At 37.2% G+C, this 15,986-nt stretch overlaps 1 long non-coding RNA gene across 1 annotated transcript; it reads left to right on the top strand.

Annotated features, from left to right (window-relative positions):
- The first annotated feature begins 204 nt into the window (after nucleotides 1–204).
- On the top strand, nucleotides 205–1,421 carry LOC133802668 (uncharacterized). The gene is made up of 3 exons (XR_009877422.1): nucleotides 205–357; nucleotides 445–502; nucleotides 1,211–1,421. It is a non-coding gene; the product is annotated as an uncharacterized LOC133802668 (long non-coding RNA).
- Nucleotides 1,422–15,986: the final 14,565 nt, after the last annotated feature.

Raw genomic sequence — 15,986 nt, 5'->3', positions numbered from 1 at the left:
TAAGAGAGGAAGAGACAAATAAGGGATGTATTTGGAGGTGTTTTGAGATAAAAAGAGGGAGAGAGTCACTGCCACATAAGCAAGGAGTGACGTTCATTTTTAAGCTCTTGTCACCATTAATGCATTAGATTTGATGGAGCCATTAGTGGACATTGAGTAGTTACTCAGAATGGTGCAAGAAAGAGTAAGAGGGGTGACTAGGGCTTCCTTTTCTTGAACCCTAGCCACTCGCATATATAAGAGAAGCTTTCCTTCTATGACATCTTTTTGATGCACACGACCAAGAGAGAATGAAAAAGAGAGGGAGCCAACGTGATAGAAAGGATAAGAACAAGATCAGCTTAGGGCAACGTTAAGGTAAGAATTTGAAGTTATAGTTTAGTTCTTTATTCTCCTCTTAACTATTCTTAAGGTAACTAAGGAAAACTATAATCTTGGTGTTAGGGTTTCAAATTATCAAAATTTGGAAGGAACACTAGGAGTTTGACCACTTCAAAGGAAGGTGAGGTCTTAACCATTTTAATTGTAGATAATAATCTAAAGGTTAGCACAATACTAATGTGAAATCTAAGATTCGGATTTTAGAATAAGGTATGATCTATACATCTTTTACTATTATGAATGGGAATGGTAAGAAAAGGGTTTTGGCTTGTTAAAGGATATTAGTGGCGAAGAAATCTCTACCTGTGTGTTAAAACGGTTTGGGGATTTCAGTGGTGCTCTAGGAGAGGTGATGTATTTGTGACAAGAATTTCATATAAGAAGAGTGATCACTATAGCACAGTGTGTACGGTGAACCGCACCACATAATATAGTTTTATGAAATCTATAAATATTTATAATGGTGTATGGATATTTGCTTAATGATCTATTGTAGGGATGAAAATCATGTATGAATTTATGCGATCACATTTCAGTAGTGTAACATCTGCACAATGTCGTCTGGGCTGTGATATGGGTCATTAGGAGTCCAGAATGCAGAAGTCATTGGGGGATGCAACCTGTTACTATGGTCCTGTATTTTTTATTAATGTTTGATGATGAATGATATGAAATTTGTTATGTGATGTATGGATGGCATTTATGTATGCTAGAATTAAAATTTCTTTGGTATATGTTAGTGTTAGAATACCTTTGTTCGGGTTATATGGGGTGTGACCTGTATAACTCTTCCTTATGGGTGTTAGTTCACAAGTACTCTCTGCTGCAGGTAACAGAAAGGGAAAATCTCAAGGATGATGAGATGGATATGACTCGATACGTGGGAACGTCGTGTTTGGCAGAGTTTAAAAGTGTTTAACTATGTTTTGGTTGTTTTATGACATTATGCGTTATACTTGAAATGTTGGGATTTATTTAAAGTTTAAGACTATTTCTTGTTTTAAATGTTTAAGAAGCCCCACACACTATTTTAAAGGGAGTTTAATAAAGTGACCTTCATATTTATTGCTTATTTTTATTTACATGTATTTAAGCATCCAAAATTCGATTTTGGCCTGTTTAGGTAAATGGGGATTTTACAGGAGTCATATAAAAAAAATGCGTGAGTGAGAAAGTGAATTAGTCGGGGAAGAGGAGACAAACAAGAATAGAAAAAAAGGAATTTACTCGTTTGGTACCCTATGTTTTTGCAAGGTATCATTTTGATACCCTCTATTTTTAATAATGCTCATATGGTACCCTGTATTTTAAAATTATACATATTTGATACCCTAGGCTCAGATTTGATAGATAAAATTTTGTCAATATGATCAAACTGTCATCAGTTATATGTAATTAAGTAATTAAATTTAAATTTGGAACTTACATAATTGACAGCAGTTTGATTAAATTGGTAAAATTTTATTAATTAAATCTGAGTTTAGGGTACCAAATATGTACAATTTTAAAATACAGGGTACCATATGAGCATTATTGAAAACAGAGGGTACCAAAATGATACTTTGCAAAAACACAAGGTACCAAATGGTTACCTACCCATAGAAAAAATGTAGTTATTTTATTATCTCTCGTTCTATTCCAATCCCATCCTAGTGTGTTGTTGTTATTGTGTGTTATCTAAATACAAATGCAATTTTACATTCTATAACCCTAAATTAATGTTTTAAAAAAATTCTATAACAAAAAATTACCCAGGACTAACAAATGTCAAAACTTAGCTGCCAAAATATTAAGATTAGGGACTTAAATGAAAATTTTGGGTGAGGGTAGAGATGTTAGATGCTAAAAACCCATTTCATATATTGTAGATAGAAGAGTTTCCAATAGTTATATTAATTAAAAATGAATTTTTAAATATAAAAGTTAAATTAATTATTAAAATGATCATTAAGTGATTATAACATGAAAAATACATAATTAATCTATAAATGTTTTCATAAGTAAAATTTCTAATTTATTTTATTTTTGACATTCTAATTCAAATTTAACCCCTCATAAAATTTCTAATTTATTTCCGTTGACCCCTCGGTTGAAAAGATTATACAGTTCAAGGATTACAGCGAAACACATGATATGGCATCACGCCGGGAAATCAAAAGATGAAGGGGTGATGCGACACCCAGTGGACGGCTCTGCGTGGAAGGACTTTGATGCCAAACATCCTGATTTTTCAAGGGATCCCAGAAATGTTCGTCTGGGCTTAGCTGCTGATGGATTTAATCTATTTGGCAACATGAACCTTGCATACAGCATGTGGCTTGTGGTGTTGGCAAACTATAATCTGCCACCTTGGTTGTGTATGAAAGACAATTATTTCATATTGACCCTCCTTATTCCTGGGCCAAAATCACCCGGTAAGGACATAGATGTATTTATGAGACCATTGATGGATGAGTTGAAGGATCTGTGGGTTAACGGAGTTGACAAGAGATAGTACGACCAACAGGATGTTCAAGATGCGGGCAACCCTTTTGTGGACAGTGAACGATTTTCCAGCTCGCAGTAGTTTGTCTGGATGGAGTGGTCAGGGATATAAAGCTTGTCCTACATGTAATGAGGACACAACTTCCATCCGAGTGATCGGTATGACATCTTACGTTGGTCACAGAAGATTCTTGCCAAGTACTCATCGAATGAGAAGAGACAAAGAGTTCGATGGAGAAGTTGAGAGAAGACGTCCTCCGAGACGGGTTACTTGTGAGGATATACTAGAACAAGTTAGTGCTCTTGCAACGCAAGTTCCAGGAAAACATGTCCAGTTTGGGGGTGTGAAACGTAAAAGAGGAGTAGATGAAGGTAATTGGAGGAAAAAAAAATATTTTTTACGAGCTTGAGTATTGGTGTACAAACAAATTAAAACACAATATAGATGTCATGCATGTTGAGAAGAATGTGTGTGATAGTCTCCTTGGCACCATCTTAGACTATGATAAATCTAAGGACACCACTAATGCCAGGCATGATTTGAAAAAAGATGGGTGTGAGAGAATCATTGTGGATTTATGAAGATGAGAATGGGAAGCTGATGAAGCCGCACACTCCTTATGTGTTAACTCCGGCGCAGAGGCAACAGTTTTGTCAGTTTATAAAAGGAGTTAGATTTCCAGATGGCTTTTGTTCAAATTTGAAGAAGAAAGTGTCCGAGAATGATACAAATATTCTTGGGTTGAAGTCACACGATTGTCATGTGATAATGCAACGATTACTTTCTCTCGGTATTCGCAAGTTTCTTCCAAAATCTATATCGACAACTATTGCATAATTGTGCAATTTCTTTAGGCAAATATGTTCGAGGACTTTAAATGTTAAAGATATGGAGGAAGCACAAAATGACCTTATTAAGATATTGTGCAAGATGGAGTTGATTTTTCCTCCAGCTTTTTTTGACATAATGATTCATTTGGTATTACATTTGCCATAAGAAGCTATATTGGGTGGCCCGGTATTTATGAGGTGGATGTATCCTTTTTAAAAGGTACATGAAAAAATTAAAGAATTATGTGGGAAATAAAGCTCGCCCTGAAAGGTCGATCGCCGAAGGCTATGTTGCAGATGAGGCTTTGACCTTTTTTTCAATGTATTTCAAAGACATTGAAACAAGATTTAACCGTCTTGATCGAAATGAAGATGCGACTTATATCCCACGAAACCTTACAGTTTTCCAATCTCAATGTCGTCCACTCACAAAGGGAACTTTGAAGCCTCTCAATCATAACACTCGTGAAATAGCTGAGTGGTTCATACTTGAGAATTCTCTTGAAATTGAGCCTTATTTAGAGTAAGTTTATTCTCTTATAAATTAGAACATGTGTGGTTATTACTAGTTTTTTGTTATCAAGAATCGTAACACTATTCTAATTAACAGCGAACACCTACAAGAGATTAAACAAAAATACCCAGATGGTGATCATGACCGTTTGCATAGGAAAAATTTTCGTTCGTGGTTTCATAAAAAGGTAGCTTTGAACTTTGAACTTTGAACAGTCATTTTATTAATGATATATTTTGTGAATCTAATATCATTTTATGTATTTAGATATATGACTTGCACAAGCTTAGGTCTTTGGAAAATGGTGATGAACTGTTAGCTTTAGCATCTGGGTCAGATCATTTGTCAACCTTTTACCAAGGTTGTATAGTCAATGGTGTTTGATTTATTTCACACGACCGAGACAAAAAGCGCACCACACAGAATAGTGGAGTGTCTATTGCAGGAACAGAAGGTTTTAATTATTACGGCACGCTTGAAGAAGTAGTGACACTTTCTTTCACTGGTGCACATTCAGTGGCATTATTTCGGTGCAAATGGTTTAATACAAATCCAAGAATTAAGAAAACAGTCATTGAAAATAATATCACCAGTATAAACGTCAATGGTGAATGGTACAAAGATGAGTCGTACATACGTGCTACTCAAGCTAAGCAAGTTTTCTATCTCGATGATTTACTTAGAGGTCATGATTGGAAAGTTGTAGAAGATGTGAATCATCGACAGATTTGGAACATTAAGGACAATTCTGATGAGGTTAATAATGTTATTGATGTTGTACATGAAACAAGTTCATCAAATTTTGTATTGACTGTGGACCTCGGAGAGTTGATAATGCAATCTGATCAACCTGCTGCATATGTTGGAGCTGATGAAGAGGGTGACGAAGAAGCTGATATGTCAGAACATGAGGAAGTCGCAGATGCAGAGGATGAATTGTTAGTTGAGCTTTGTGAAGATGAAAATGTGTCTCCGATTACTGATGGAAATGATGGTGATTACTCTGTTTAGTTTTTCTATTTGTGTAACAGAACTATATATTTAAATATAATACAATTTTTTTTTGTAATTATTATTATTATGAATTGAATGTGATATACTTCTATTTTAATGCTAATTACTAACTAATAAAATTTTGAAGTATAATGTCAGCTAATATAGCTACTTATCACGGCGGAGATGGTGGGGGTCAAGACCCGCCAGATCCTTTTAGGGTACCTTCATCTCGCGAGTCAGGTTAAATATTGCATATCAAAATTATTTTTAGAAATTATATTGTTAGATAAATATAACATCAATACTAATACTGATTATTGTTAATAAATTTTAAAGCCCCGCCGGCGAGAAGAAAAGGCTGTGGCCTTGCTAGTAATAATGTTCTTGATGAACGAAGGAAAAAAGCCGGGAAACCATTGGATCTAGAGCTTGATCCTGTGACCAACAAAGTGGTTGGGCAGGAGGATCAAGCTTTTATTCGCATGTTGGGCACCCTAGTTACCATTTTGTGTCCGGGATATTATTTGGATTTTGCTAATATACCTCAATAGTTTAAGGATCAAGTGCTTGATCGTATGAGGGTAAAAAAATTACGAATCTTGTACTTTTCATTATTTATTTCCATTATTTACAAAGTTATCTATTTTTTTTTTCTTAATGCAGTATTACTATAATATAGACGGTCATCCACAACGTGAGTCAATTCTAGCAACTGTCAACAAGGAGATGGGCGAAAGATATCGCGAGAGAAAGAACAATAGACATAGACACTTCAAAAGTCATTATGTTGGACCAGAAGATTTGGAGAATGTCCTCTCTAAGCCACCTGACCATTGCACTAAGGAGGCTTGGCAGAATATTTGTGAAATGTTTTTTAGCGAAAGATTTTTGGCTCGTTCCGCTAAAAATCAAGCAAACAGAAAACAAATGAAGTATATAACAACACAAGGCACAAATTCATTGGCAGCTAAGCATCACCAATATGTAAGTGAAGATGTTAATTTAATTTTATAAAATAACACATTCTGAAACATTTTGTTTACATTTGTATAGGAGAACCTAGATGCGCATGTTGTTGATACTTGGAGGGATGCTCATATGAAACAATTGACAAAATATTTTGTCAATGAGGCAGCTCAGCAAGATTATGTAAGTGAATAGTATTGCTTTCTTGTTTCTAATGTTTCTAATTTTTGTTCATAATGTTATCTTTATACAGGAAAAAATGGCGGCAGAGGTTCAGAGGTCACAGCTTGAGAGGCAAAGTCAATAGCAGAGTGAGGCATCTCTTAATGTATCTGGCGTTGATTTGTCCCCGGTCGATCAATACGATATACTAAGTAAAGTACTCGGGGAGAGATCTGACTACCAAAGAGAAGTGGGTTATAGGGCGAAAGGGAAGGCAAGAAAGACAACCTCTAGCTCTACAGATCAAAATTAGTCCTAAGAAAATACTGCTGCTATGCCTAATGAAGATATGACTACTATGGCTCTGATGATGAAGGCAATTCGTAAGACGCTTTAGTCTGTGGTACCTGAGCAACCCAGTAAACTGTATGACCCACGGTTTGACAATTTTCTGCAAAGGTATTTGCCACCACAATCTGAAGGTGGTTCATCTTCTCAAAGTAACACTGTCAATCCTGACCTTCATACACCGCCACAGCAGCAGTACCAGCCTCCTTCACAGTATCCACCACAGCAGCAGTACCAGCCTCATCCACCGTATCCACCACATGTGTCGTCGCAACAACCTCCTCAGTATCAAAACCAATACATTTTTGGACGCTCTTCCCAGTCTCCTCCACAATATTTTAGTTTTACTGATTTTCAAGGAGGATTGATGCAGCCTCCGCTACCTAATGTTAGATATGGGGAGGTTGGAGGTTCGTCGCAGCAACCATATGTGAGATATGGTGAGTTTGGGGGAAGGTCGCAGCCACAGCCTCAAGATCAGTTTGGGGACCTCACGCTCGGACGTTCATCACAGCCACCTTATATTCCTTCACCGCCATAGCCACAGTCGTCACCCTCACCGCCACAGCCACAGCCACAGCCACAGCCACAGCCGCCGTCCTCACAGCCAAATCAAAATGTTGAAGAAGAGGACAATTTCAATATTAATCTTACTGATTTTATTTAGTTACTAGTTTATGTATTTGGCCTGAATTAATACTGTATTTATTTCTAACGACAATAGCGTTATTAGCTAGGTTGATAAATATTAAAACTATTCATATTAATTTTAATGTTAGTTATGTTTAAATTAATTAAATGCTTATTTTGTTAAATTTTATTATGAATTATTTTTAAAAATAATTAAATTTAATAAATATTAATTTATTTCAAATAAATTATAAATATATTATAAAAAAATATTAGCAGCGGATCCCGCCGCTAATAATAATGAATCTGACATATGTATTAGCGGCGGAGTCCCTCGCCGCTAATGTGTTCAATTCTTGTAGTGTCAATAAAATATTATATATACAGAGACCATCAAGAAAATTTTCTCTCACACATTATAGACAGAAATGAAAATGGGCATATTATATAAAAAAAAATCAATATTTGTTTGACATTTAAATTTGAATTAGAATGTCAAAAATAAAATAAATTAGAAATTTTACTTATGAAAACATTTATAGATTAATTATGTATTTTTCATGTTATAATAAATTAGAAATTTTGACATTCTAATAAATTAGAAATAAATTGACATTCTAATTTGTTTTCATGAGATCAACTACTTGTTTGATCTCAAGTCCAACCTGAAGAACAACAAAAACATGGTTTCTTCCATTTCTACCACTAAGACAATTGTTCTTTTTTGACAGACACTACCCATAAGTCCAATGTCAGGAAGTATCACAAGGAATATTTTCTTATGACAAACCCAGTTACCAACAATTTGGCATTTACCTAGGGAGGTAAATAATTAATCCATTTTTCTTCTATTTGCTTATTTCTTGAGTATGTATTTTTGTTCAACTTCTTCAATTCTAGTTCTTAGGTCCCCGGTATCGACCAACCCCAAACCAAGACATGTTTGACCGAGTAGACATATTGGCCAGTTTGATAGATGCAGAGAAGAGCTACAAATATTTGGTGACTCTGGCCAACCTACATCTGGTCAGCCTTCTTCAACCCCACCAAGTTGCTAAAGACTCCACGACCCGCAACCGGTAGTGGAACCACCGAATAAGTATCTTCTGAGTATACTTGGGTCATTTCAACACCAGTCAAGTTGTGTGTGAAATGTGTTTACATTAGGGAGCTGGGAGAGGACTAGCAAAAAAGTTGTCCAACTCAGAATCCTCATCCTCATGGAAAAAGGAAACAATTATTGGTCGAGGAACGTCCCAAAGAAGACTGGTCATCTTCCAAGGAAGAGAAGGGTACTTATAGCTCTTCTCTAAGTAGTAGTAATAATCCTTCAAAAAACAACATTCTGTTTGAATTTCCCCCCATTCATATGGACTTGTTCGATAGGACTGGAAATTTTAATATATCGACTAGTAACTATCAATAAGAGATTTCTTGGGCAGCTAAATTGACTGCTCACTTTATAGGAGTCGTAGATTAGATTGTGTAGCATCCTTAGAGAACTGTTTGGGTATTTCTACTAGATAACCTTTATGCTTCTTGCTATTACAATATTTTAAGCTCATGACATTTATCTAACTCATTTTTTTCCCTTTGTAGATATGTCTGATGCTTTTGATCTTTAGGCCTTTAGAGGTGTAGCTGCTAGGTCCAAACGACCAGCCAAAAGAAAGGATACTTGAGGTTCTAGTCAGGCATCACCATCAAAGAATTGTAAGACCACCGAGAAGGTGCCACCTCTGACTAAAGAAACAACTTCTCTTGCATCTATATCGCACGCTTCAGCGTCAAATCTGGTTGGCTCTTCAAATGCCTCTCACGACTTGGTCCACAAAGTTTCTTGCTCAAAAACAAGTAAGGTCAATAAACTGGCTCAAAACTATATAAGCAACCAAGTGTTTGGAGTGTTGCCAACTTTTCCTAGCAACCACGCCTTGGGTAGAAGCTTTAATGAAATCATCAGTGTAACCAATACCTCTTGTACTCATTACTATCGATCAATAAATTCTCACTTTTATTTTACTGATTGTATCTGTAGGTCGCAAGGTCATCTAAATCAAAACCATGACTGGAAGCCTGTGGTGGAGGAGAACACTAAACTGAGTAAGCTATTCGATGAGAACAAGCAGCTTACTAAAGATCTTTCCAAGGCTAAGGAATCCCTACAGAAGGCTTGGGAGATTGTCAAGGCCAACAATGGTTTTTCTCATGAAATAGATAAAGAGTCGAAAGCAAAGATCGATGGGCCATACAACCTAAAGAAGGTAGTACTAGATCTGGAGAAAAAGGTCAAAACCATCGAGGAGGAGAATAAATGCCTCGAGTAGGAGTATCAAAGCAGTCATGAGTGGTTTAAGGGGGCCACCTTCACCAGCTTTTATATGTTATGGAAACATAATCAAAATGTAAATTTTGATTATCTTTCGGAATCTATGAGGAAGGTCAAGCTCGAGAAATGTAAACATGATCCTCCTGCTTCTCCTAATGAAGAGATTTCTCTGGTGACTGATCTTCATGCTAACGAAGAGGCTGGCACTGCTGTTAACCAGAATGATCCTTCCTCGACTCTTCTTAATACTTGATTCTTTTTTCTTTTTTCCTTTATAATTATAAATTTTTTGAAACATTCGAGCTATTTGTTTGTGATGTAAAGACAATTTTCTACTCGTGGAGTTTTAACTTTTAACATTTCAATACATCTGAGCATTCCTGCTCATGGTGTAAAGACTTTCTTTTAGTACTTTAATACGTAAAAATATGCACATTAAAATACTTGCTCATATGACTGAACCTAGCATAACACTTTATACTTTCCAATATGTTTAAAAAAAAAATATTCTAATTGTTTTGTGCATGCTTTCCCTTATTTTTCTCGTGTGTTTACATATTTTCATATGTTTTGCATGTGCCTTATATCTCATGTGCCCCCCAAGTGATCGAGGGGCTTAAGGTGCTTGATCACTTGCCATTGACCTAACCTATTCGAACATACACTATTTGATAGAACTTATAATAAATCTTGTAATACAACAAAAACAACACACTAAAGAGCGAATACTTGTATGAAAAAATACAATAATTTAGCAATGAATAACTGGTTGTGCAGAGTTCTTTTTATTAACTCGTTAAAAATGAACAAATCGTGTCTTTATAATTAAAAATTTCATATGAACGACCAGAAATGGTCTTTCAACTTAGAAGCGACCAGCCACGAAAATGACCAGCCTTTGTTAAAAACTTGTAAATAAGATGAACTTAATATGAATGATCATCCATGAAAATGGCCACCCCTTTAAAAGTGGTGTTTATTGATAGTACTTGCGAAGGTGTTCTCCATTCCAATACTGAGGAATTAAGTCGCCATTTAATCGAGCAAGTTTGTAAGTTACTGGTTGTGAAATCTCTTCGACTTAATAGGTACCTTACCAATTTGGTTTGAGAACTCCAGCAGCTTGGTCACAAGTATTTAAGAAAAACCGTCTTAGCACTAGGTTTCCGAGGGAATTGTGACCTGCAATTGTGCTTGTTCCCGTCGTTCCTCATTCAAGTCTAGGGATTCTGGTAACAACTGGTGATTTTGGCTTTGATCATATGCTAGCCTCCAGTGTGATAGATGATCTAGTTCAACAGTGCAATGCCCTAGTTACCCAAGAACAGTTACGGTGAACCGGAAATTTGACCCGCTACCCGAGTCCTTTGGTTAAAAATGTGTTCTAAGTATCATTAACAGGTTAAGGTGGAAAATCAATAAAAAGGGAAGGATATATTTTATTGAATACATAAAACTGTTCATGGGCCCACAAGAACATTTACAAGTTATTTACAACTCAAAAAGGTCATTACTATTTCAAAATATCAAATCCGCCGACCTAAGCGGCAAAAATAGGGTAAACCCCCTAGTTCCTTTGAGAACTCCTTGGCCGTGGTGGTCAAGTGGCTGCATATGTACACATTACCACCTAAGCTCTCCACTCAAGGCTGGGTGAGCGTTTCTTTCCCTTTACCTGCACCACATAGCACCCATGAGCCAAGGCCCCACGAGAAAACACAATAAAGCATGATATAATATCAACAATGATCATAATAATCATTTAGGACCATCAGTCCAAACAAATAGGTGACAGTCGCAAAAGTCACTAAAATGGGTCTAGCTCCCTTTAGTCTTGTGACGATAGGGTCGCCAGGGCTTTATAGATAAGTGAACCTTTATTAGTTCGAACAGGATAGGTGCATGGTGACTAGTCACCAACATAACCTTCCTCATGACTTTAAAGTCACAACCATGGAACAACGTTCCCTAGCCATGTGACAAACAGTCATCTGGGCCTTTGGCCCTGGCTCTAGTAACTAGTCTTAGACTAGAAAAGCGCTTATAAGTTCATCGAGCTTAGGGTCGGTCCAGCATTAATGCCTTAGAGCCATTCAATGCTGATATCGATTAGATCTAATCTTCATTCGGCCCTGCGTTCAGGAAGCTTATGTTGTTTCTGACTCTTAGGTCAGTGTCCCTGACTAGTCAGTGCCATATACAAGTAAATAATATTCACTAGCATTTAATATGCAATCCATGTCCACATTTATCAACCAACATGCCTCAATAGCAATCATGCATGCCACATACACAGTGTGCAGTTTTCTTACCTTGGGTTCGAGCGAGGATTAATAATAAGAACGACCCTTGAGAACGATCAACCTTTTGGTCCCTTAGCGGTTACCTGGTCATAACCAATTATGGGATTCCATAAATAAATTGAGTAATAAAATGTTTCCGGACTAAGACCTAGCCTCCGGGACATCGAATCCCACTAAACCGGGTAGTAGGATCGATCCCGAGGCCTAAGGTTTGCATCTCTAGGTCAAAAACACATTTTTGGCCAAAATGAATTTCAAGCGCCGCAGCCCTTCTCCAAGCGCCACAGCCCTTCCCCGAAATAGAACACAATCCCCTCACGCCTCTGCCTCAAGCGCCACGGCCCTTCCCCAAGCTATAGCCCTTCGGCCCCAGTTCAGCCAACACCCTGCTTTTTCTTCCCTTGCATTTTCCTTGGAACCAACCTTCCAAACCAACCCCAAACCTTACCAAAACATCCAATTCAACCCCTAAACCTCATATACATCACCCCTTCACCAAAACACAATCAAACATACACAAAAAATCCCCTTGATTCCAACTTTCCACATCAAAATCTATAGGCTGAAAACTAAAAGAAAAACAGAGTAACACTTGAAATTCATGGACAAATCCTTACCTCCAGATGGTTTTGTATCCTCCTTAGTAGATGAGCTAAGTCTATAACCTCCAAGCTTTGATTTCCTAGCTTGCTACTTCAATTTGGGACCAAAAACTTCAAAGGAAATTATGAAGAAGATGATGTACGAGAAGGAGAAGCTTGCTCTATTTTGTTCTATATGCTTCTACAGCCAACTTAAAACATATATAACCGAAGCCAAATGACCTTAATGCCCCTAGGTCATTGAAATCTTCTAAAGTCTCCCCAAGGTTAAAATCGTCATCTTTCACCTATTTCGTTAATCATAATTAACGCTCTCCAATTCCCGCTATTCTCGATATTCTCAAATACCAACAATTCATATCCCGTTACCCTTTTATTCCCGGCAATCGTCTAATCATTAAAACATCCCGAGACTCACCCTGAGCCTCGAACTTACTCCCGTTATGACTAAACCACTATTTTAAATAATCCAAGATCGTCTCATGCCGAATGACTCGAACAAACCCACATTATAATGTGGTCTCAACAACATATCATTGACATGTATACAATTATACCCTCAACGGGCCAAATTACCATCACACCCCTGTTATCAAATGTGGACCCACATGCATGCATTTATCATCATATAATAATATAATTCACATATACATTCATTTTATCAATTAATGGCATAATTGAACAAGTATGGCCCTCCCGGCCTACTAATCCCGCCATTAAACCATATCGGAGATTTCAGGGCATTACAAACAGGCAACATGGCTTCGTACCCATATGCTAAAGAAAATGAGGTATCGTCATTTGTCGTTTGATGTGTAGTTCTGTACGACTAGATCACCTCAGGTAGTTCTTCTAACCATGCACATTTAGCATGTTTGAGCCTTTCTTGAGTGTGTCTTTTAGAGTCTTATTTATAGCTTCAACTGGTCCATTTGTCTGTGAATGTGTAACCGAAGAGAATATTTTAGTGATTCCATGTCACTAGAAAAAATCAATGAACTAGTCACTATCAAATTGTGTTCCATTATCACAAACAATTTTCTTTGGCAATCCATAGTGACCGATGATATTTTTAACCACAAATTCAAGGAATTTTTTTCATGTGATTGTTGTGAGACGCTCAGCCACTATCCACTTAATGAAATAATCTATGGCTACAACTGCATATTTATAACTCCCTACTAAACCAGGACCGTTACACCGTGTGTTAAAAATAGTGGTTAACTCGTTAAGCGAGTCATTTGGACTTAAAAGTGTAATTAAGGTTCAACGACAGTTTAGGTATTAAAAGTTTTAGTCAAAAAGTCGAAATTTTCATTAAAAATGGTTGAATAATTACAAGGGATCCCAACAGTTTTAAATAAAATACAGGTTTATCAAAATTATAGACTTAATCGACCTAAGCTAAAAATTTCAACTAATGGCCCCTACTCCTCAAAATATCTCAACCATGGCGACCGAGCAAGCTGAGTATGTACACACAGCCCACACAACTCTTCATCTCATGGCTAGTCCAGCTTTCCTTTGCCCTTACCTGCACCACAAAGCACCCGTGAGCCAAGGTTCAACAAGAAAATCAAAACAAATCATACAGATATCTTGATAAACATTAACATGTATTTCATAATCTATAACCACAATTGACTAACATAGATTTTCCAAACAATGTATGATTCATTCCGAGTAGATGGATATTGCATCTTCACAATGGCCCTCCCACTATGACAGATATCGCATCCGCATTATGGCCCCACCACCACGGCATACATTACACACGTAATGCAATTAATGGCCTCCCCGATCAAGCAATGATTACAAACAATTATAACAGCATAGATTCATACAAAGTAGACATTTAATTATAAACAGATTCATGACATGGTCATTCATGTGCTCTATAATTGTGGCACACACCCTACACTCAACGCAAGTATTGGTTTTCTTACCTCAAGTCCTGAGCAAAAGGGTAAAGAGACAACGGGCACAATCCTTTCCTCTCAAGCCTTGCAGATATCCATCATGAACTAAATCAATTAAGAGCTTCAAGACTGAGTCCTAGCGCCACCCCCCCTCCCCAACCACAAATTACACTAAACCGGGTAGTGGAACATTCTCGAGCCTTTAGGTTGGGGTTCCCATAACCCAAACCTGTTTTGGCCATTTGCCAAAATTAAATTCGCAACCCGCCTCTAGGCAGAGAGCCCCTAACCACAAGGGCACAAGACATGTGTCATGGCACATCCTACTAGGCACCAAGGCAGTTCAGAGGAACGCTAGCACCTCTGAGTTCATTCGTGTCGCGACACTCCAAGAACAGCACCGCGGCGCAACCTCGCGAACCCAAAAATTACAACGATTTTTAGAAATTGCAACCTATCAAAACTCATCCCCAAAATCCAATTAACAACCTCCCACCAGAAATCCAACCACAGAACATATATAGGGACTTAAACACCCAACAATCAGCAATAAAAAGTCCCAAGAACACCCTAGAATCCCAAACTTAAGGACTCACCAAGATTAACACAAAAACTACAAACAACAGGGATGTTACCTTTGAATTCCTCTATGAAAACTTGAATCCCTCAGTAGGTAACAATCCTAGCCGCCTCCAATTCCTAGCCACAAGCTTTAAATCCCACCTAGATCACTTCTAGAATCAAGACTCCAATGTTTCTCTCTTGGAACAATGTAGAGAGAGATAGTGAGAAAAGTGAAATAGAAAGAGAGAGAGACAATGCATCAGACTTTGGTTAAGTCTTTAGCTATACCCCTTGGCAAAAGACTATTGTACCCTTGTCTACTAAGTTTCTCACCAAAGCCCACAACGGTGAAAAGGTCATTTGACACCACGTTCCCGCCTAACCTCAAATTCCACTTCAAATTCCCAATTAATCCCACTAATCTTTCAAATACCAATATTTTCCCCTGTTAAACTCATACTCCAAAAAATCTTCGTATTTCACCAAATTAGGAAAATACCGCTATGCTCACCCAGAGCCGGTATCAATCCCCGTTGTGACTTTTACGCCAAATTTCCCACTACAATCACCTCGTGCCAAATATCTCAAATATATCCACATATATATTGGGAGTTGCTAGATGTTCGATTGCAACGATGTTGAATGTGCCAGTGTCTTTTGCAGTTGCTAATTTTTCCAAAGCATTTGCATTTTAATTCTGATTGCGGGGTACTTGTTGTATTGAATATTACTCAAATTGTGCTAGCAAGTCCTTAGCTTTGTTCAGGTATGCAACCATTTTTAGTCCTCATGCCTGATAATCCCCTAGTATTTGATTCATGACCAACTTAGAATCACAATATATCTCGAGCGATCTATCATTTACATCCTTTGCTAATCTTAACCTATCGAGCAACATTTTGTATTATGCTTCATTATTTAATGCGAAAAATTCAAATCTGAGTGCACAATGAAAAC

This window comes from Humulus lupulus, chromosome 9 (genome assembly GCF_963169125.1).
Source record: "Humulus lupulus chromosome 9, drHumLupu1.1, whole genome shotgun sequence".
Lineage (NCBI taxonomy): Eukaryota > Viridiplantae > Streptophyta > Magnoliopsida > Rosales > Cannabaceae > Humulus > Humulus lupulus.
The sequence above is the reverse complement of the archived record's forward strand: the minus strand, read 5'-3'. Positions and strand labels throughout refer to the sequence as shown.